At 40.8% G+C, this 22,432-nt stretch overlaps 1 pseudogene; it reads right to left on the bottom strand.

Annotated features, from left to right (window-relative positions):
• Positions 1 to 11,678: 11,678 nt before the first annotated feature.
• Positions 11,679 to 22,432, bottom strand: part of LOC137333923 (monocarboxylate transporter 2-like) — a 64,526-nt pseudogene continuing 53,772 nt past the window's right edge.

Here is a 22,432-nt window from a genome sequence, read left to right as displayed (position 1 = left end):
CAGCCAATTGTATTTAAAAAGAAAAACAAATGCTAAAACTGAGTTGTGAAGGTTTGCACTGCAGTTAGTAAAACTTCAGCATTTTGTGGTGGTGATATAGGACAGCAGGTGTTCACTCTTTTAAAGCTGTTCTCAATACTGAAAGGGTAAACATGACATTTTGGAGTTTATATAGTGAGTGGACTCAATGGAATAACATGAGCAACAAAGTCATGGATTTGTAAATGCATTTAATGGAAACACAGTTTCTGTTTATTCAATGAATGTTATGTTACTTAAATACTGAGGCACAGAGGGTATTGGTGATTTGGTGTAACACAATCAATTCATATGGTTGAGCAAATTCTGCCTCAATTAAAATCGGATTTAAAACTCACCCCTGACCCCTCTGTCCTTGCAAACTATTGCCTCATCTACAACCTCCCTTTCCTCTCCAAAGTCCTTGAACGTGTTGTCGCCTCCCAAATCCGTGCCCATTTTCCCCACAACTCCATGTTTGAATCCCTCCAATCAGGTTTCCATCTCTGCCACAGTACTGAAACGGCTCTTATCAAAGTCACAAATGACATCCTATGTGACGGTGATGATGGTAAAATATCCCTCCTCATCCTTCTCGATCTGTTTGTAGCCTTTGACATGGTTGACCACATCATCCTCTTCCAAAGCCTCTCCTCCATCATCCAGCTGGGTGGGACTGCACTCGCCTGGTTCCATTCTTATCTATCCAGTCATAGCCAGAGAATTAGCTGTAATGGCTCCCACACCGTTACCTCTGGAATCCCCCAAGGATCTATCATTGGCCCCCTTGGCGACATCATCCAAAAACACAATGTCAGGTTCCACACGTACGCTGATGACACCCAGCTCTACCTCACCACCACCTCCCTCGACCCCTCCACTGTCTCTGATTTGTCACACTGCTTGTCCTAATGGATGAGCAAAAATTTCCTCCAACAAAATATTGAGAAGACCAAAGCCATTGTTCTTGGTCCCCATCACAAACACCGTTCCCTCGCCACCAACTGCATCTCTGTCCCTGGCCACTGTCTGAGCTGAACCAGACCTTTAGCAACCTTGGTGTCCTATTTGACCCTGAGATTAGCTTCCAACCACATATCCACTCCATCACCAAGACCGCCTACTCCCACCTTCGTAACATTGTCCGTCTCTGCCCCTGCCTCAGCTCATCTGCTGCTGAAACCCTCATCCAAGCCTTTGTTACCTCTAGAGTTGACTATTCCAATGCTCTCCTGGCCGGCCTCCCATCTTCCACCCTCCATAAACTTGAGCTCATTCAAAACTCTGCTACCCGTATTCTAACTCGCACCATGTCCCGTTCACTGTTACCATTGTGCTCGCTGGCCTACATTAGCTCACGGTCCGGTAACGCCTCGATTTTAAAATTCTCATCCTTGTTTTCAAATCCCTCCTTGGCCTCGCCCCTCCCTATCTCTGTAACTTCTTCCAGCCCTACAACCCTCCGCGATCTCTGCGCTCCTCCAATTCTTGCCTCTTGCATATCCCCGATTTTAATTGCTCCACCATTGGTGGCCGTGCCTTCAGCTGCCTAGACCCTAAGCTCTAGAATTCCCTCCGTAAACCCCTCCGCCTCTCTACCACTCTCTCCTCCTTTAAGACACACCTTAAAATCTACCTCTTTCACCATGCTTTTGGTCACCTGTCCTAATATCGCCTTATGTGGTTTTGTTTGAAAATCGCTCCTATGAAGCATCTTGGAATGTTTTACTGTATTACAGGTGCTATATAAATGCAAGTTGTTGTTGTTGTTGTACTCTTTATGCAAGGAAAGTTGTGCCATGGAGATCCCAGAAGCAGTTCTGGGTATGTGAGTGAAGCTTTATTGTATTGGAGAGCAAGATGGCTATGGGCAGAGAAAAATGATTGAGAATAAAAGGGGAGATAAATTCAGTGGGCTACAGTGCAGGGCAGATGAAATTGTCTCAGAGCTTGTGGCCATGAAGAAATTCTTTGAGCAGAAAATGTCTCGGGTGCTTGTTTAGGATCACATGACTGTTTTCTATATTTGGTTTGCAAATAGTCCCTCAAAACAAATCTGTATGGGTACAGGAAGCAAAACCGTAGCATAATGTGCCGGTTTCAAAAGTAAAATTGAAAAAGTTAACAATAATCCCAACAATTCCCTCAGACCATTGCTTGATTATTCCCTCAATCACCAATGTTAATTGAGGATTTTATTGCCACAAAAAATGGCTGATTGGGGCAGTAATTATGGTAAACCAGTAGCACTAGTTACTTGTAAATCACTCTCGGGCACAGAAAGTCACATGGCGAATAACCTTAATGAATTTCATTTACAGATTTTGCTCATTAAGACCCAAGTAAAGGCTAATTACCACAATTTTCCTTCCTTGCACTAATTAGACTGACCTAAAGGTCTAGTAAGCATGCCTCATCAAAGGTTATAATGCCACTGCTTTTGCAGGTACACTTGATGGTTGAATCTGGATAAACAATAAGAATCTGGAAAAGTAAAGTTTTCGACATGAAAGATGCAATTTATTTTTGATATATTAACAGGTTAGTAAATGCCAAAAGCTCACTCACTTGTATCCTTACTAAAAAAAGGTATGGATCGAGTGTTGAGGTTTCAGCATCGAAGGACATTTCAAATAAATTCTGGAGACTATTTCAGGATCATTTAAAAATACATAAATAAAAATAAATGGATGGATCACTGCAAACACCATGGTCACAATGCCTGGTAAAGCAGTGAAGTTTATGCATGTATAAGAGCTGGGGAAGGGGAACCTAATGAAACAACACAGGATGTCACATGGGGCTAATTTTTAATACAGTGAAACAGTGTTCAAATCAACTACTATTAAAGGTCATACATTTTAAGAGGGGTACGATGACATCTAACTCTGTTGATCTAGGAATTATTGTTAGATAGGTTTACTTTCAGATTGAGCTGAGGCTGATTCAACCCTACTGCACCTTGAAATACTTTGCGTCTGCAGACTCAATTGAAAGTGGAAGAAATTATATCTCAATTCAGCAAATTAAAAATTATATATCTGATTATCTCCTTTTCAGTTGACGATATCATTTGGAAATTTTTACAAGGTGCATTTTGGAAAGTAATCATAGTGTGAAAGAACCCAATTGCTAAATTATGCACAAGCTATAAATGAAACAGTATTCAATCTGATAAAAGAGCTCTATAGTCATTGTAAATTTGGACAGGCAGTAATTAAATGCATGCAGTAATTATCTACTCCTGTGGAATTACTTCCAGTTGCTGGAATTAAGTACAAGTTGATTAATACTAGATGAAATTTACACCAATTTACATGGAAAGTCTTCTTAATGAGTACATAAGAATGCCCAGAAATCCCTTGTTAATTCAATTCAATTAAAAAGGAAAAATACCTGTACAACAAATTTACGAAGTATAAGGTGTTCACAGAAATAAAGTGGCCTAAAATGCTTTGGTTCCTGATGTGGCAAACATGATATTTGTTCAATATTTTATTTACTTATTTGTAATATTCCAAGTTACATGAGCTCAAAGTATTAGAATGTATTTTTCTAATTGTACTTTAATTTTAACACTGACTTGTGTACCTCCTTTCAAAGTTAAACGAGCTTAAGCAGTTTATGTAATATTTTCAAAGCAAAATTTACAGCGAGTCAAAGAGCCAGAGATTGCTTCCATGAGCTGCGACCTGCAAACTCTGAAATAGCTAGAGTGCCCCAGCAGTCACGGAGATATTGCAATCTGCAGTGGGGCCATCTCAGGCCTGAGCTCCTGGAGGTCACTGACCATATGCATCTTGAGAGCCCTCATCTAAGCCACAGCCGCCTTCCACCTCCCATGCTGAAGCCACTGGGTGAGCACTTTGTAGATGTAGTAGAGTAGGTAAGAGATCACTTCAGAAATGGGCTCACATCTGGGTGAGAATTAGATATGCTGTCATCCTGAAAGAGGGCAACATTTTCCACTCCCATTGCAAGATTGCCCCAGCTATGGGGCTGCAACTCAGGACTCCCACTGATCTGTGGGAGAGTAGAATGTAGGCATTTGTGTAAGCCAGTCAAATTATAATCTGTTTTGAAATCTTTGCATGCAGTTTTCCTACAGTAGCTGGTGACCCTGCAATGTCAGGCAACAAGTATATCAATAATTATTTTTTGGGCAGAAGTAGTTTATTGGAAGAACTGCGACAGATGTTGGGACATGATTGTTAATGTGGGTCGAGCAGGAATTGTTCAGCTGAAGCACTGTTCAAAGAGCTGCTGCCAAAGAGCTGTGACTGCAGGTGTGTGTTGGTGCGCTCCCACTTCTTTGTCATTCTCAAAGAAGGTCTAATTCAAGAAGGTCTAAGACGGGTTTGCAGTGTATATGTGTGAACGCACGAAGCTTGGTAAACAAGGTTGGTGAGCTGCAGGCACAAATAGCCACATGGGAATATGATGTCGTGGCAATAACGGAGACCTGGCTCAAAAAAGGGCAGGAATGGGTACTAAATATTCCTGGATACAAGGTGTTCAGGAAAAATAGGGAGGGAAAGATAGGGGGTGGCAGTATTTATTAAGGAGAACATTGCAGTGCTGGAGAGAGAGGATGTCCTGAAGGGGTCAAGGACATAATCTATTTGGTTAAGGAACAATAGAGGTGCCATTACATTACTGGAAGTATTCTATAAGCCACCAACTAGTGGGAAGGATATAGACGAGAAAATTAGCAGGGAAATTAAAGAGAGGTGCAAAAACCATAGAGTAATGATTATGGGGGATTTCAACTATTCTAATATAGACTGGGATAATAATAATATAAGGGGCAAAGAGGGGGAGGAATTTTTGAAATATGTTCAGGATAACTTTCTCGACCAGTATGTTTCCGGCCCAACAAGGAAGGAGGCATTGCTGGACTTGGTTCTAGGGAATGAGACGGTCCCAGTGGAACAAGTGTCAGTGGGAGAGCATTTAGGAAGCAGCGATCATAGTACCATAAGGTTTAGAATAGCTATGGAAAAGGACTCTGTCCACTCTAAAGTAAAAATACTCAATTGGAGGAGGGCCAATTTCAGTGGGATGAGAACAGATCTGGCCCGGGTAAATTGGAATCATAGATTGGCAAACAAAACTGTAATTGAACAGTGGGCGGCCTTTAAAGAGGAGATAATTCAGGTACAGTCTAGACACATTCCCACAAAGGAGAAAGGTAGGGCAACTAAAGCCAGAGCTCCCTGGATGACGAAAGAGATAGAGAATAAGATGAAGGGGAAAAAGCGGCATATGACAGATGTCAGGTTGATAACACAAGTGAGAACCAGGTAGAATAAAGAAAGTTCAGAGGGGAAGTGAAAAAGGAAATAAGAGGGGCAAAAAGAGAGTATGAGAATAGACTGGCGGCCAACATAAAAGGGAATCCAAAAGTCTTCTACCGACATGTTAGCAGTAAACGGGTAGTAAGAGGAGGGGTGGGGCCAATTAGGGACCGTAAAGGAGATCTGCTCATGGAGGCAGTGGGCATGGCTGAGGTATTAAATGAATACTTTGCATCGCTCTTTACCAAGGAAGAAGATGCTGCCAGAGTCTCGGTAAAGGAAGATATAGTTAAGATACTGGAGGGGCTAAAAATTGAGAAAGAAAAGATACTAGAAAGGCTAGCTGTACTTAAAATAGATAAGTCACCTGGTCCGGATGGGATGCATCCTAGGTTGCTGAGGGAAGTAAGGGGGGAAATTGGGAGGTACTGGCCATAATCTACCAGACATCTTTAGATACGGGGTGGTGCTAGAGGACTGGAGAATTGCAAATGTTAGACCCTTGTTCAAAAAGGGTATAAAGATAAACCCAGCAACTATAGGCCAGTCAGTTTAACCTCGGTGGTGGGAAAACTTTTGGAAACGATAATCCAGGACAGAATTAACGGTCACTTGGACGATGGTGGATTGATTAGGGAAAGCCAGCATGGATTTGTTAAAGGCAAATCATGTTTAACCAACTTGATAGAGTTTTTTGATGAGGTAACGGAGAGGGTAGATGTGGTGCATATGGATTATCAAAAGGCGTTTGATAAAGTGCCACATGGTAGGCTTGCTATTAAGATTGTGGCCCGTGGAATAAAGGGGGCAGCAGCAACATGGATACAGAATTGGCTAAATGACAGGAAACAGAGCGTAGTGGTGAATGGTTGTTTTTTGGACTGGAGGGAGGTGTACAGTGGTGTTCCCCAGGGGTCAGTGCTGGGACCACTGCTTTTCTTGATATATATTAATGAGCTGGACTTGGGAGTACAGGGCACAATTTCAAAATCTGCCGATGACACAAAATTTGGAAGGGTAGTTAACAGTGAGGAGGATAGCGATAGACTTCAAGAGGATATAGATACTCTGGTGGCATGGGCGGACACGTGGCAGATAAAGTTTAACGTGGAAAAATGTGAGTTGATGCATTTCGGTAGGAAAAATGAGGAGAGGCAATATAAACTAGAGGGCACAATTCTAAAAGGGGTGGAGGAACAGAGGGATCTGAGGGCGTATATGCATAAATCGTTGAAGGTGGCAGGGCAGGTTGAGAAAGCGGTTAAAAAAGCATACGGGGTCCTGGGCTTTACAAATAGAGGCATAGAGTAAAAAAGCAAGGAAGTCATGATGAACCTTTATAAAACACTGGTTCGGCCACAACTGGAGTATTGTGTCCAGTTCTGGGCACCGCACTTTAGAAAGGATGTGAAGTTCTTAGAGAGGGCGCAGAGAAGATTTACTAGAATGATTCCAGGGATGAGGGACTTAAATTACTTGGATAGACTGGAGAGGCTGGGAATGTTCTCCTTGGAACAGAGAAGGTTGAGAGGAGATTTGATTGAGGTGTTCAAAATCATGAAGGGTCTAGACAGAGTGGATAGAGAGAAACTGTTCCCATTGGCAGAAGGGTCAAGAACCAGAGGGCATAGATTGAAGGTGATTGGCAAAAGAATCAAAGATGATATGAGGAAAAACTTTTTTACACAGCGAGTGGTTAGGATATGGAATGCAATGCCCGAGGGGGTGGTGGAGGCAGATTCAATTATGGCCTCCAAAAGGGAATTGGACAAGTACTTGAAACAAAAAAATGTGCAGGGCTACGGGGATAGGGCGGGCAGTGGGACTAACTGGCTTGCTCATGCATAGATCCAACATGGACTCGATGGGCTGAATGGCCTCCTTCCGTGCTGTAACCTTCTATGATTCTATATGTCATCTGTGTCGTTTTCGTCATCTGGTTGAAGGTCCTCATTCGGTGGCGGCTCGATGTGTTGACCTCATTGCAGAGCAGTTATGCAGCATGCAGAAAGCTATGATGATATGGGACAATCTCTATAAGCTGTATTGGAGGAAGCCACCAGACCTAATCAGGCGGCAGAATTATTGCTTGAGCACTCCAATGGACTGTTTGATGAGGTCCATAGTTGTCCCAGTTGATTTGGTTGTAGCACTGTTTGACCGCCAAGGATGGGATTCTGAGAGGAGACATGAGTCAAATGTGCAAGGGATAGCCCTTGTCCCAAAACAGCCAGCCTCTCACTTGCTGTGCAGTGGCAAATAATGTGTGGGTCGAGGAATGGTGTAAGATAAAAGCATCATGGCAGCTGTCAGGAAAGGCAGCACAGACCTGCAAGATACATGACTGGTGCTCACACACCAGTTGCACATTAATGGAATGGAAGCCCTTGCCACTCATGGTTCTGATTTAACACCTTTGGTTTTGATGGCAGATGAGGTGCCTGTCAGACTCAGGTGGGAGCCTCATACATAAATGCTCATCGAGGTTCTATGATGTCAATATGATGGCAAGATGAGGCAGGTCAGCAGTTGGTGGGAAGGATAACGAGGCCTTCCAGGCTGGTGAAAAAATGTCCTTTGTGGGGCTTGGGGGAGCAGGAATGCTTCTTCTGGACCTACAAGAAAGTCACGGCTCCCCTGCCCTCTACACTTCCCTCACAGGAGATTCTCCCAAAATCCCCTCCCCACCACTTGCCTGGTGGGGGGCCAAAAGCCGTTGCAGGCAACTGTTCTGTGCCCATTCAGCTCGAAACCCGACTGGAGTTAAAATCAACCTTTAATTCTAAGAAAATTGCATTCTCACCTTAGGCTGTGATGGGCAGGTAATATAATGCATTTAGTAGCAAAAAATAAACATAATTCATGCAATTACCAATATTCTGGTTATATGCCAGATAGCATGAACTCAAAATATTGCTCAAAATCCAGTATGAAGATGGCTACGGTCCTAACAGTGCTAAAACTAGGGTGAAGATTTCCAAACATTAATTTAAAAAAACATATTTGTATGCATTGTACAGAAAGGCTGCAGCTTTTGACCAAAATTGTGATTAATCTGTTACTTTCAGTACTGCACAGATTAATTATACAAGAAATGAAAAATATAGATGAGACCACATGGTAAATATTAATTGTAATCAGGCTAATACAATTCTCCTCATGAACATGGCTATTTTTAGCCAGGGTGCTGTTTTCTTGTCTCTCGCACTAATACAGCGTTCTGCCCACAGATTACTTCCACAGCTGGGTCTAATACCTGCCTCCATTCTCCAAAATGCAGCACTCCTGCCAGTAATCACTGTGTGTAGGTGAAGTGATGTGAAAATCAGAAAGGCTTTCAGAACCATTTATGATGTTTACCACTTACAAGTATTTCATAGGCAGCTGTTTAATGGAAATGATTAGTACTGTGAAGCAAGTTTAAATTGGCAAATCAATGTATAGTGTCCGGCTGCTTTGTGGCTCTCTCTCTCCGTGGCTGTGTTACAAAGTGTCACATTTTTCATTTTGTACTGAGAAGGAAACCAATAATACAATAAATATATATTTAATAAAATGGAATGACATGGTTCAGTCCCGATAAATGCTTCACTTGATCGCCACAATTTTTAGGTTTAAAGCAGGATTTCTATAAGCAGAAGATAAAAAGTAAACAGTTTTCTTCATGTGTCATAAATTGAATACAGTTCAAGGTGCCATGTATACATTGCACTGACAATGTGCCTCCATCTTGAGAAATGTTTCCCAATTCTTAATCCTTTTGACCTCTTCAAACAACTCTGTCAATTGCAATCTAATATTTCTTTGAAGTTCCTTGGTCACTGGGAACTTCATTGGGGTTATCTACGAAGATAGGATCTACATGAATTTTCTCATATTTAACTACTCAGGGTTGATTTACTTTGAACTCTTTAACTAAGTCGCCAAGGAAAGCAAACCCTTAACCTCTCTTTCTGGACTGACATGTTGGGATAGATGTTCAGACTGGGCCTCCAATTAGGTATTAGTTGGCATTATCAGCACGCACTCAACTGTCAGTGTGCTGACCACACCTGATTTTATAGAGCCAAATTCATTTACATACTGTTGGTAAACCTTTGGTCCATAATGGGACTTGTGTTAGGTGCTGAACTGGAGTGGGAAACATTTAGCTTTAGAGATAATGGGTAAATTTAAAGTAGTGTAACCATTTAAAAGTAAGTGGCTGCATATGGGGACAAAAATGTTGATAGTAATTACAAAGCCTACCAATGTTTTTAAATACATTTTCAGCCTTTGAAAAGGTTGTTTAGGTAAGAAGAATGTTTGGTAAATCCAGTGGCTGGCGTAATGAATGTGCGTGGATGAAACGGAGTCTGTATCCAAGTGATGCAGCAGCAGAACATTCTAAACCCCTCCCCTCTCCCCCGTTTTGATGGATGGTGAAGTGGAAGTGGTGCAGAATGAGGTGGTAGTGAGGAGTGTGACACTGCTTTCCATTCCAAGGCATCCTCTCCATAGGACTACAAGGCAGCATGCCTGAAAGGAGTTGGAGGAAGAGAAATTGTTGACACAACTGGCCATTACTGCTACTGGCAGTGCCAGCCCTATGATACATGTTAGCTGCAGGTGTTCCTGCAGCAGATGGCACAGATCTATGTGCCTCTTTGGACCGCTGTAGCCAGCTCTCCAAAATCATTGCCAAATAGGTACACCTCTGCTTGTAAATGTGGTGGCAGGCACCAGATTTTCCCATTCAGTGGGGCAGACAAGCACTGGAGACGTGCCTACAGTGGAGCCTGCCCATTGCAAATTAAATGCTCTCCCATGACCCTGTAAACTCTGGCAGGGTCCGTGCTGGAGGGCACCAGTGGGTGCAATCCCAACATAAGTGTCGGAATCAACCTTATTGAATTCTTTAAAGAAGTAACAGAAAAAGTAGATAAGGGCATTGTAGTGGATGTGGTATACATGGACTTTCAGAAGGTGCTAAGAGACATATGACACATAAGAGACGAAGGTCAGGGTGTGTGGAGCCAGGGGCCAGATAGCAGAAAACAGAAAACGGAAGTTAAGGGAAGTTTCACGGCCTGGCAGAAAGTGGGAAGTGGTGTCCCGCAGGGATCTGTGCTGGGCCCACTGTTGTTCACCATATAAATAAATGAAAAGAGACTAAGAGGAGATCTGACAGAGGGCTTTAAAATTATGAAGAGGTTTGATAGGGTGGATGTGAAGAAATTGTTGCTACTCATGGGTGAGTCCAGAACAAGGGGGCATAAATATAAGAAAGCCACTAATAGATCAAATAAATAATTTAGGAGGAAGTTCTTTACACAGTGAGTGGTGAGAATGTGGAACTCACTGGCGCATGGAGTGGTTGAAGCATTGACACATTTAAGGGGAGGTTTGATGCATTCATGAGCGAGAAGGGAATAGAAGGTTATGGAGGCAGAATGGGAAAAAGTCAATAGCGAGGGAGGAGGCTCGTGTGGAGTAAAAACACCGACATAGATCAGTTGGGTCGAATGGCCTGTTTCTGTGCTGTAGGTTCTATTTAATCACATCTGAAGCAATTTTGGGGCCAGTATCTGTTCAGAATGATTGACTTAAAAAGAATGAATAGTTTAAAAGCTAAAAGTGTCTTACAACTCTGCAAGGGTGAATTTCAGCTTCCAGATCATTGGGGATTCGATCCACTTACATAAATTCCTGTGAAACATAGAGGGAAAGAGAAAAAATGTTATATAAGACATTCTAAATTGTATCAGAAAAGAGAGGGAAATAGAGAAAAACAGAGGCAAGAGGATTAAGAAGAGGAGAGAAGAATATCTTAATGCCACTGGACCATTCTATGCAGTGCATCTGGAAGACACTTCTAGCCATGCTTTTGACTTTGGTGCAAATAGATGCCTCAGGCATATGACTTGTAACTGAAAATTACCTAGATAGGATTGTCCAACATTGACTGTTTTGATTTTGTAACAGTTAATTCACCTTTACATTCAAGTAGAATAATGTTAAAAGAGTAAATTAAAAAAAAGTTCTAGGAACTTCGGAATATATTTAGAGTCACTTTGATCTAACATTTCTAATGTTCACTTGAGTTTGATTTCCCAGAATCAAATTGTCAAATAAAAGTTAATACTGCTTCGATTGGAATCAAGTGATATGCTCATGGGGTAAGATTTCATCTATGTGTTAGGTGGAGTGAAATTGTAAGTTTATTATTTATAAAACAGGTTTACGATTTCACTATGGCCTATGCACAAAAGAAATCTTCCCCTTAATTTAGATTTTTCTGAGTAGATTTTAGGCTTATTGGCTCCTGCACTTCTTAATTTCTTCATCCAGTAAGTATTTAATATTTCAATCAACTAATGTATCTCAGAGCAGTGTCTTACTTTTTTCTAATTGTTTATAATTTGTACATTTTTTTTTGTATTCACAGAACAGAACTCCCGTACTGGATCCGCAAAGCAGCTTACCTCCAATGGGTGGTCCCAGTAGCCTTGGACAATATTTGACAATTGTCACGTCCTACAGCAGTGGAGAAACAAGGAGCACTCACAAGGTACTTGAGAATTTCAAATAACTTTGTACAGAGCATGCCATATGACATTCCAAAAAAGATGCAATACACAACCAGGCCTGTGTAATTTTGGGCAAAGGGGCTCATCAGATGACAGAAGCCAGTGTGAAAGACGGAAATGCTAAAGAAGTACTGAATTCTGCATCTGATCCACTTGATACTTGCAATAAACCCAATGGCAGGTCGTGCAATCATATCAACAATGGCAAGGACAAAAAGAAGGAATGTCACCGAATATTCATCAATACCAATATGTTTTGCATAGACAGTCATAAATACAATTGGAGCAAAGGTACCAAAGAACATGAGAGAATTTCCTGAGAGCTAGATGAGGAAACCCCTGTGTTTGAAGAATGATAGATCTAGACGCTGATGACATTTCTGACTGCAGCCTTTCTTTTGCTTCTTTCCAGTCAACAGGCCCACAGTCTCTGGAGTCACCATCTCCACTGTGCCACTGTTAGTGGAGGGTTTGCCTGAACCATTGACCTTCATGTCTTGATGTTTCTTGATGCTGCCAAGAGCAGGCCCTAGATGTCTGAAGAGTGTTGCAGCCATGCAGCAATTTAGCTATATTCCACCCAGGATCAAGAAACTACCCCACCAGCCAAAACTGTCAAATAAGACCTGGCAGAATGGGGCAAGAGTGCTGAGAAGAACTGGACTTCCTGCAATGGCATGGCCATTGGTTTTGTTCAATGTTTTACAAAATGAGTGCAGATTGAAGATTCAGAGATAGGCCAAAACCTGTAAAAGATTGATAAAGGCAAGATTAAAAGCACTTCGTGCTATATCTTAACACTGCAAATGATGTTATTAATATCATTTGCCTTACTCACTCATGGTAACAAATTTCTATTTCACTGCCATCAAATAGTGTAGCCTCTACTAACATATTTTGATTAAATGCATGCAATGTTTGTGAATACCTGTCATCTGAATTTGAAAAACTAGAGTAGGTCCCCTCTATGATGTTGCATTTGGGAGCCATGGAAAATCCTGTTGTATTATTGCAATGGGTGCACTCTAGACAGGCTATTTTAATCAATTTTTATTTACTATTAATATGTTTATCACACAAACTACGAATGAATGCTAGTAGAGATCCTGGACTCAGAGGGGTCAATTTTCATGTGGAGCATATATCGGGAGGGGCGTTTGCTCTGCCTGCCGATGAAGTCAGTGGAAGGCACAATTAATTTTTATGGTCAGGCTTCATCTCAATACAACAGGCTAGCTTCCAGCAATAATCGTGTTACTTATAGGCAGCTCACCGATTGGGAAGGAATGATATCTAGCGGGGCAGCCAACACTTAAAGGCATACTGCAGCCCTGAAAAAGGAGGTGCAATTTTCAAAAGTAGTCAGTGGAGAGTGAGTTATTGAAGCATCAGGCAGCATGATGTCAACCAGACCCCCTCCCCCCGCCCTCAATGCAGCCATGGAGGTGCTTGTGGGGAACGTGAAGAATGGGAAAGCGGTCCTCTTTCCCTTCGATGGGTGATAGTTGCCAAGTCAAATTTGCCAGCAGCAACGGAAACAGGTCAATGCCAGCAGCATTGTTCCCAGAGTCTGGCTGCAGTGTAAACTTTAATAAGCTCACTAGAGCAACCTTCACATTTCTCTTGCTCTCTGTACAACGATGCACCTCCATACTTTAGCTCCAGCAGTATCCACCATTCCGTCTTCCTGTTCCCATTGTCTCCCCTCCAATCACAACTGGACACCTCCTTCTGCTTGCACTCACACCTTCAAACCTGCTCTCACAATTACTTTTTGACCAGACTTGCTGCTTTTTCCATTCATCATCTACACTATGTTAATCTGCCTCACACATCTTCAAAACCCTTCGACAATGCACACACCAACCCACTTCCAATCTTCTTGCAGAAGATGGCACACAACTGAAAGGGGATTTCAAGAACACGAGGAAGTGTCACTACAGGAGGTGAAACTCTGACACCAATGGAGGACGCAACCATCAACGTCATTGGCAGAGAGAAGACACAAAGCATTGGAAATGGCGAGGCTGGAGGCCACGCACAGCAGGGTGTTTGGATGCCTTCCCCTCCTTTTCTCTTTCCACAACTCTTGTGCTCACGTACTCAGCAGGACATACTGGCACTGCACTGTGCTGACACTCATCTGCTACTGCTTACCCTTAACATTATGTCCTAACCCTTGTCCTCTGTCTCTTGTCTAGGTCCTTCACGTGACTTGAGCCCTGCAACCATACAGGCAGAGGGGGAGAACACCGTCACTTGCTCTGACCCTTCCAAGCACCAGCACAGAAATCAGCACCCCACGCGGTATAGATAGTGAGTTAGTGGGGTCTGCATTGGGTGACTCACCAAGCGCAAGTGAGCAGGAGCAAGACTTGGTGGAAAAGATGTCCCAGGAAATAGCTCACTGGAGGGCATGCTTAGCTTCTAGCTCTGCTGAAGAGGACAAAGATGAATACTTTAGGGGCCCAACCCTTAAAAGAAAAATGCTTTCTGTGGACTAGCAATTGCTGAATGCATTGGACTACCAGGGAGTTTCTGCAACACCTCAGAGGGTGCGGAGATGTCCACTGTCACCTTTTGTGGCTCCCGCACACGGCATCAACACTCCGCAATCAACCGTGGAGCATGTGATCATCTCAACGGAAAGAAAATCGAGCGGGGTGATTAATGGGCAGCAAATCCGCAACCGACCATTTGTGACTCCTCCAAAGTCGAATTTTACTTCCAATGAGTGGCAAGTCAATTAACATTCGTAGTTCTCTTTCAACTTTCCCTTTGGAAGTTCTATCCCACCCGTGGATTATATCCCAAAGCCTTAGATATGGCTCAATTCAGGCCATCAGCTTCAATGAACGTAGGAACATAGGAACAGGAGTAGGCCATTCAGCCCCTCGAGCCTGTTCTGCCATTCAATGAGATCATGGCTGATCTGTATCCTAACTCCATTTACCTGCCTTGGCTGCATAGTCCTTAATACCCTTGGCTAGCAAAAATTTATTGATCTCAGATTTAAAATTATTAATTGAGCTAGCATCTACTGCTTTTTGAGGGAGAGAGTTCCACACTTCTATCGCCTTTTGCATGAAAAAGTGTTTTTTAACTTCTCTCCTGAAGGGCCTGGCTCTGATTTTAAGGTAATGTCCCCTTGTCCTAGATTCTCCCACCAGCAGAAAAAGTTCCTCTCTATCTACCCTATCAATTCCTTTCAAAATCCTAAAACACTTAATCAAATCATCCCTTAACCTTCTATATTCCAGGGAATACAAGCCTACTTTATGTAATCTCTCCTCATAATTTAACTCTAGGAGCCCTGGTAACATTCTGGTGAATCTGCACTGCACTCCTTCCAAGGCTAATATATCTTTTCTAAGGTGCAGTGCCCAGAACTGTACACAGTATTCCAGATGTGGTCTAACCAGGGCTTTGTATAGCTGTAACAAAATTTGATTATTTTTTGTACCTGACCACTACATTTTAGTGATCTGTGTACATGGACCCCTAAATCTCTTTGGACCTCCACTGTTCCTAGTTTTTCACCATTTAAAAAAATACTCAGATCTATCCTTTTTTGGTCAAAAATGGATGACCTCACACTTACCTGCGTTGAAATCCATCTGCCATAGTTTTGTCCACTCATTTAATCTATCAATGTCTCTTTGTAATTTTATGCTCCCGTCTACATTACTTACTATGCCACCAATCTTTGTGTCATCGGCAAACTTGGATATATGGCTCTCTATTGTGTTATCTAAGTCATTAATAAATATAATGATGAATAGTTGAAACCGCAGCACAAACCCTTGAGGGACACCACCAGTCACTTCCTTTCAATTTGAGTATATATCCATTATCCCTACTCTTTGTCTTTTACCGCCTAGCCAATCTCCTAACCAGGTCAATAATTTGCCATTAATTCCATGAGCTTTAATTTTAGCCAGCAATCGCTTATGTGGAACGTTATCGAATGCCTTCTGGAAGTCCATAAAAACTACATCATAGACATTTCCCTGTCATTACCTTAGTTACTTCCTCAAAAAATTAAATTAGGTTCGTTAGACATGACCTACCCTTTACAAATCCATGTTGGCTCTCTCTAATCACCTCAAATTTCTCTAAGCGCTCAGTCACACTGTCCTTAATTATAGATTCCAATAACTTCCCTACAACAGATGTTAGACTAACAGGTCTATAATTTCCTGGTTTCCCTCTCACACCTTTCTTAAATAATGGAGTTACATTTGCAATTTTCCAATCTAAAGGGAAAATTCTTGAATCGAGAGAGCTTTGGAAGATTATGGCTAAAACATCTGAAATTTCCTCACCTACTTCGTTTAAATCCTTGGGGTGGAAACCATCAGGTCCTGGAGATTTGTCAGTCTTTAATGCCATTATTTTTTCTAATGCTGATTTCTTGCTTACGTTAAGTTTAATGGGTTCCAGTCCTTGATTTATTATTAGTTTCCCTGGAATGTCAGGTATATTATCCTCTTCCTCTACTGTGAAGACTGACACAAAGTAATTATTCAACAAGTCTGCCATTTCCTTATTTTCATTTGCAATATTACCCACATCTGTTTTTAAAGGGCCCATATTACCCTTGACTACCCTTTTTCTTCTAATACAATTGTAAAAGCTTTTTGTATTAATCTTGATATCCCTCACAAGTTTCTTTTCGTATTCCCTTTTTGTATCTCTTACTATCTTTTTTGTCTTCCTTTGCTGTTCTTTATATCTCTCCCATTCCCCGGATCTACACTATTCTTTGCACTTTTGTATGCTCTTTCCTTTAGTTTTATGTTATCTCTCACCTTTTTTGTCGACCATTGCTGTTTTATTTGGTAAGTAGAGCTCTTGCCCCTTAGGGGTGTATATTGGTCCTGTATTAAGCTAAATTCATTTTTGAACACCTCCCACTGTTCGACTGTAGTTTTACCCGATAACAGTTTTGACCAGTTTGCTGTTGTCAATCTCTGTCTCATCCCATTAAAGTTAGCCGTACCAATATCTAGAATCTTAGTAACTGCGTTATGTTTCTCCTTTTCAAACCCAACACTGAATTCGATCATGTTATGATCACTGTTAGATTAATGTTCCCTTACTGTTTGATTACTGTTAGAACGGTGCCTGTTCATTTTTTAAAAAAGCATCAGGCCTTTTTTCCTTACCTGAAATCAGTGAACGGAAGTTAGTATCTGGTTTCAAAAACAGGTTTCAGTTTCTCTTCAGACTCACTTCAGCTTTAAAATTGATCTTGACATTTTGGAATTGTAATGAAACAAGAAATTTGAGCTAATTCTGACATAACTAATTTTAATTATGGAAGATATTCTTTTTGGCAGTGTGCATGCATCCCATGTGTTACACTCTGTGGATCTAAATACTCAGACTTAAACTGCGCAGTAACACAGTTTAATCTGAAAGTATGTAACATTGTGTCAGACGCACTCAAGATTTTGAGAAAACAGCACTAACTGATAGCATTACAGACAGTCCCTTTCACCAATGAAGGCTGAACATCAAAGACCCCATTTAGATGACTGACAAGGAGCATAAGTTTAAACCTAATTCTTGGTAGAGAGGAGTTCTCCCCATGAACCACTGCTGAGAGGATGATCCTAGTTCTCTGAGACGTAGGTTAAAATGTTAATCTCTGTCAAGGTTAATGCTGCTGAACTGTGTCCGGATATCTGCATTCCCTACCATGCCTGGCCTACTTATGATCAAAGCTGGCAAATTCTCCTTTTAATCAGTACAAAGAAACATGTTCTACTGAAACATATGTAAAATATTTTTTCTTTTATTTGACAGAAAAATAAGCAGGAAAAAATACAATATAACTGAAAAATATATTTGGACAGTGGGGACTAATGAAAAATGTCAATGCTTGGTGTTGATGGACATTTTTGGCAAACCTAAAAATCAACCAGCTATTTCATATCAGTATGTAATTCACCCAAATAACATTTCCATCATTATTTATTCGCAGTGAGCCAGGATAATATTCAGTGAATACAGGTCTATGAATAAACAATTGCATATTTAGAGCATTGCTGTACTTATGACTGAGTGGTATGTATTTTTCATAAAGTAGCTCTGCATTCCCATGTAGTTCCCTAACTAGCCTCAGAGACTCCTTTCAAACAAAGTAAGTTCCAGTGAGGTTTTGAATTACTTCCCAAAAGAAAGTATGAGACATATTTTTCTAATTCATAAAGTAATCAACCCAGCTGCTGAGGTCTGCAAATACCAAAGGAGAAAAAAAGGAATTTGAATCTAGGCACCAGCTAGAATCAGACATACACAAAGGATGTTATAGCTGTGATCTTTGAAAAGGTAATGACCCAACTTAACCAGCAATCAGTTATGGTCCCGAAGTATCATACTGTCCTCTTACAAAATAGAAGGGGGGAGATTGGAAGGATTTTTTCCACTCAAACAGTTATTAGAAAATTGATTGCATCGCCACTAGTACCTATTAAAGCTAAGCCAATCATGACATTTAAGAACGGATTAGATAAATACCTGAAAAAGGGTACAGGGAAAGCGCAGGGAAATGAACTTAGAGTAGACTGCTCTGATGTTGCACTTGCACTAGTACAATGGGTTGAATGGCCACTTTCATCATTCTATGAAAATCTTTCATCGGGATTGTAAATTGAGGTTTATACAATGGCATGATTAGTGATGCACCATGATTGTGTCTGTCTCTATAATCCTTTCCATTTTAACTTTAAGTGAAATCTAAGAAGACCATTTTGTTTGCAGGAGCTTTCAAGCAGCTGAGATAAGATGTACAGTTAAGGTTGTGCGCATTGTTAGAAGCTTGCAAAACATGCTAATCTTAACTGTTCCACGAGTTCAGTCTACCACTGTGCAGAAGCTGTCAGATCCAAACATTTAATGCTAGAGATGCAAAAAAGCATAAAGAACCAGTAACTATTAATTAAAACCTTTTCTCATGTAGATTAGTGGGAGTGCTGAGCCTACTTTCTGCTAAAAGAGGGTGCAAACTCTTTTTGAAGTTGCCTGCTATTGGTTGTGTGGCAACATGGAGCTATTTATTTTTCTGAACCATATAACAATTCCGGATGCTTCCCTTCTTTGATTTAAAAACAAGGTTACCAAAAAAAAAAGGAAATTTGAGGAACAAGTGACTTTTCACGCACAATCCAGCTTTAACGGGATATCTAAGTGCCGGGGGGCTGCTTAGATTCAGCGTCAGTTAGTTTCTCACACCTTCTGCTAACAGGGTAACTAGTCTCAGAGGTTTTCCCAAGCAGTATACATGGAGAATGGTACCTCTGTCAAAAACCTTCAGGTGCAGTGAGAATGACACTGGATCAGTTAATTAAACCCCTCCCCCAGAACAAGAAATACATTCCCTATAGCATTTATTTAAATTTGTAAGAGGACTGTACATCCAGAAAGCCACACCCAAGCATGCTTTGTAGATATTCCTTATGTCTCAGAATGAATGGCCTTTTAATTTTAGACGGTTGCTTTCAAGATTTGATAATTAAATTGGAATTTTAAGAGCTGTTTTCCTTTCTTCTTTATTTAATTATTCTTGTTGAATTGTATTCTATAGATGTCTGTTTGAGAAAATCCCTTATGCTTCTAATTGTACGACATCAGGGTATCAGTAATAGGGAAGAGCTTGAAGCCAGGCTTGATCTCAGTGTTGTTATCCACATCTGGGAGTTCTGCCAAATTGTCACCATGCTAGTTGCTATCTGAATTGTAGACAATTGCATAATCCAAGTACCAGTGGGCAACAATTCTTTTTAGTATCACATTTTTATTTTCAATTTTTTAGTCTCTAACTTTGAAGAGATTATATAATCTTGCCAGCAGAAACTCAACAGGACCAAATGAGAGGTATCCAATATGGTGATGATCATTGAGGCCACTGCTATTTTTGTAATTATATTTCTGGACAGTTTTGAAGATGTTATCTAAAGCATTGTTCGGGCCGACAGGAATTTTTGTCTCATTTTAAAAAAATAAAATGATGTAACAACCTCCAGAGTCACATCATCCAAAATATTCTCGATATTTAGGACATGTGTACAGGAACCATAAAGTATGTTCATAACGTAGTCGTATTGCTGTATGACAATCTCATAAAATGCAGTTACTGCACCATTACTCCATCCTAATATAAAACACGACGCACATGTATAACCTAACCTGGCAAGCGATTTTATTGCGAGTACTACACTAAAAGAATAAGGTGTAAGATTGGGCGTAGCAACCTGAGTCTCCACTCCTCTTTAAGGAGAAATAGTTAAAACAAAAAATGTGCTTTTAAACTCAGGTTTTATTTTACCATTGCACTATTCTTTATGCAAATAAAGGTATCTTACAATAGGAATTAAATTAAAATGCATACATGTACCACAAACTGTCATTATATTCAGGTAAATTACAAGGCAGCACAAATTTTAGATTGAAAGTGATAATAAAAATGGTGTTTTGTTGATCATTATTAAATTTCTAAAACCTAACCCCTGAGGCTCCTGATATTTAGCATTTTTTTTTATGTATAAATAAATAAGGAATGGAACCTAAAAATTTAAGCTAGGCAAAAAAATATAATTGTTTCATAATATTAACAGTGACTATGCAAAAGTATGGATGACAAAAAGAATCAGAGCATTAATATTTTCTCTAATGTCACTGTCCTGTATAAGCTGGAAGAGAGTAAGGTTGTAATTCTGCACAGGAGCACCTTAAAAATACATTCCCAATGCATTATGAGGTGCCTAAGAGTGGTCACCTTCTCTATCTGGCAGCTACGAATGTTGTCCAGGTTGATGCTTTAACCTCTATCTTTTCTTCAGTTTTTGAAGGATGGATAATTCAAGATGTGAGGACTGGAATATAGTGGTTTATTTCCTGTTGGGATTACTAAGGTTCATAGATCATTTGATTTCTGTAATTGTTGAAATGTTTCAGATCTGTGTGGGAGGGAAATAGACACAGTAACCAGAATCAACTTCAGACACCTTGAACAATTTCCCACACCAGAATATTTAATTTTTAAAAAATTACTCCTATCTTCGCGTTCTAATGATTAGTTTTCTTTCTTATCTCATACCTTTGGTATCTTTCTTGTGTCCATTCTGAATATGCTGCCTGTTATCAATGTCTTTGTAGTCTATTGCTCAGTCTGATTCTCTCCAAGCCCACCTACACAACAGTAAAATCTGAGAAAAAAGCTCACTTGAAATTTCAGAATATCCGACATTTTCACAGCACCTGTGATACAGCAGGGGTGCTCAAACTGTGACCCGCAGTCCATGTGTTGTCTATGAGCTTAGCTATCCAGCCAACGAATGCTTCATCTATGGTTGGACTATCCTGCAGAAGCTAATTATGCTATAGGGACTGACATTCTTGCTGTATGATCAGTCCATCTGTCAATTATCTACTTTCTCTCCTCCAGTGCTTATATTCTGCCCAGGGAACCTTCTGCACAATGTGGTGCAGTGGTTTATAAAAGATTCAACTTTCTTGCAACCTTTTATTACTCAGTGGTACATTTTCATTGTCTTTCATTGAATATCTTGTCTAAAATATACATCTCATCAGATATATGTAAATTATTTTCCATAAATTTCTTATTCTGAGTAAGTGGATTTAAAAGAATTCTAAAATTGCAACATATTTCTTTGTGCTCAGTATTTTTGTAGCTATTTTGGGGTTTGCGCAGAAATGCTACAATAGTTCTGCAAGGGTTAATGTGACGTTACCAGCATTTCACAAATCATATGTAACGATGGTTGTTTAATGATCTCTGCCGACATTCAAGCCTGTAACCAGAGCGATGGGCAATTTACACAATTGATCCAATTAGGCAGCTAAATTTCATAGAAACATCCCTCCTCTAAATTATTTGATCAAATTGACTTTAGTGTGAAACCTGAAGTTAGAATAGATTTAACCAACACAAAATATCCTGGAATCATTAAAAATACAGTATTCACAAAGAATTAGATAAATGCTTGCCCAGTTATAAAATAAATGTGAAAGACTTACCTGCTCTTTAATTTTTTTTTTATTCGTTCATGGATATGGGCGTCGCTGGCGAGGCCAGCATTTATTGCCCATCCCTAATTGCCCTTGAGAAGGTGGTGGTGAGCCGCCTTCTTGAACCGCTGCAGTCCGTGTGGTGAAGGTTCTCCCACAGTGCTGTTAGGAAGGGAGTTCCAGGATTTTGACGCAGCGACGATGAAGGAACGGCGATATATTTCCAAGTCGGGATGGTGTGTGACTTGGAGGGGAACGTGCAGGTGGTGTTGTTCCCATGTGCCTGCTGCTCGTGTCCTTCTAGGTGGTAGAGGTCGCGGATTAGGGAGGTGCTGCCGAAGAAGCCTTGGTGAGTTGCTGCAGTGCATCCTGTGGATGGTACACACTGCAGCCACTGTGCGCTGGTAGTGAAGGGAGTGAATGTTTAGGGTGGTGGATGGGGTGCCAATCAAGTGGGCTGCTTTGTCCTGGATGATGTCGAGCTTCTTGAGTGTTGTTGGAGCTGCACTCATC

The sequence above is a fragment of the Heptranchias perlo genome, chromosome 17, assembly GCF_035084215.1.
Source record: "Heptranchias perlo isolate sHepPer1 chromosome 17, sHepPer1.hap1, whole genome shotgun sequence".
NCBI lineage: Eukaryota > Metazoa > Chordata > Chondrichthyes > Hexanchiformes > Hexanchidae > Heptranchias > Heptranchias perlo.
The sequence above is the reverse complement of the archived record's forward strand: the minus strand, read 5'-3'. Positions and strand labels throughout refer to the sequence as shown.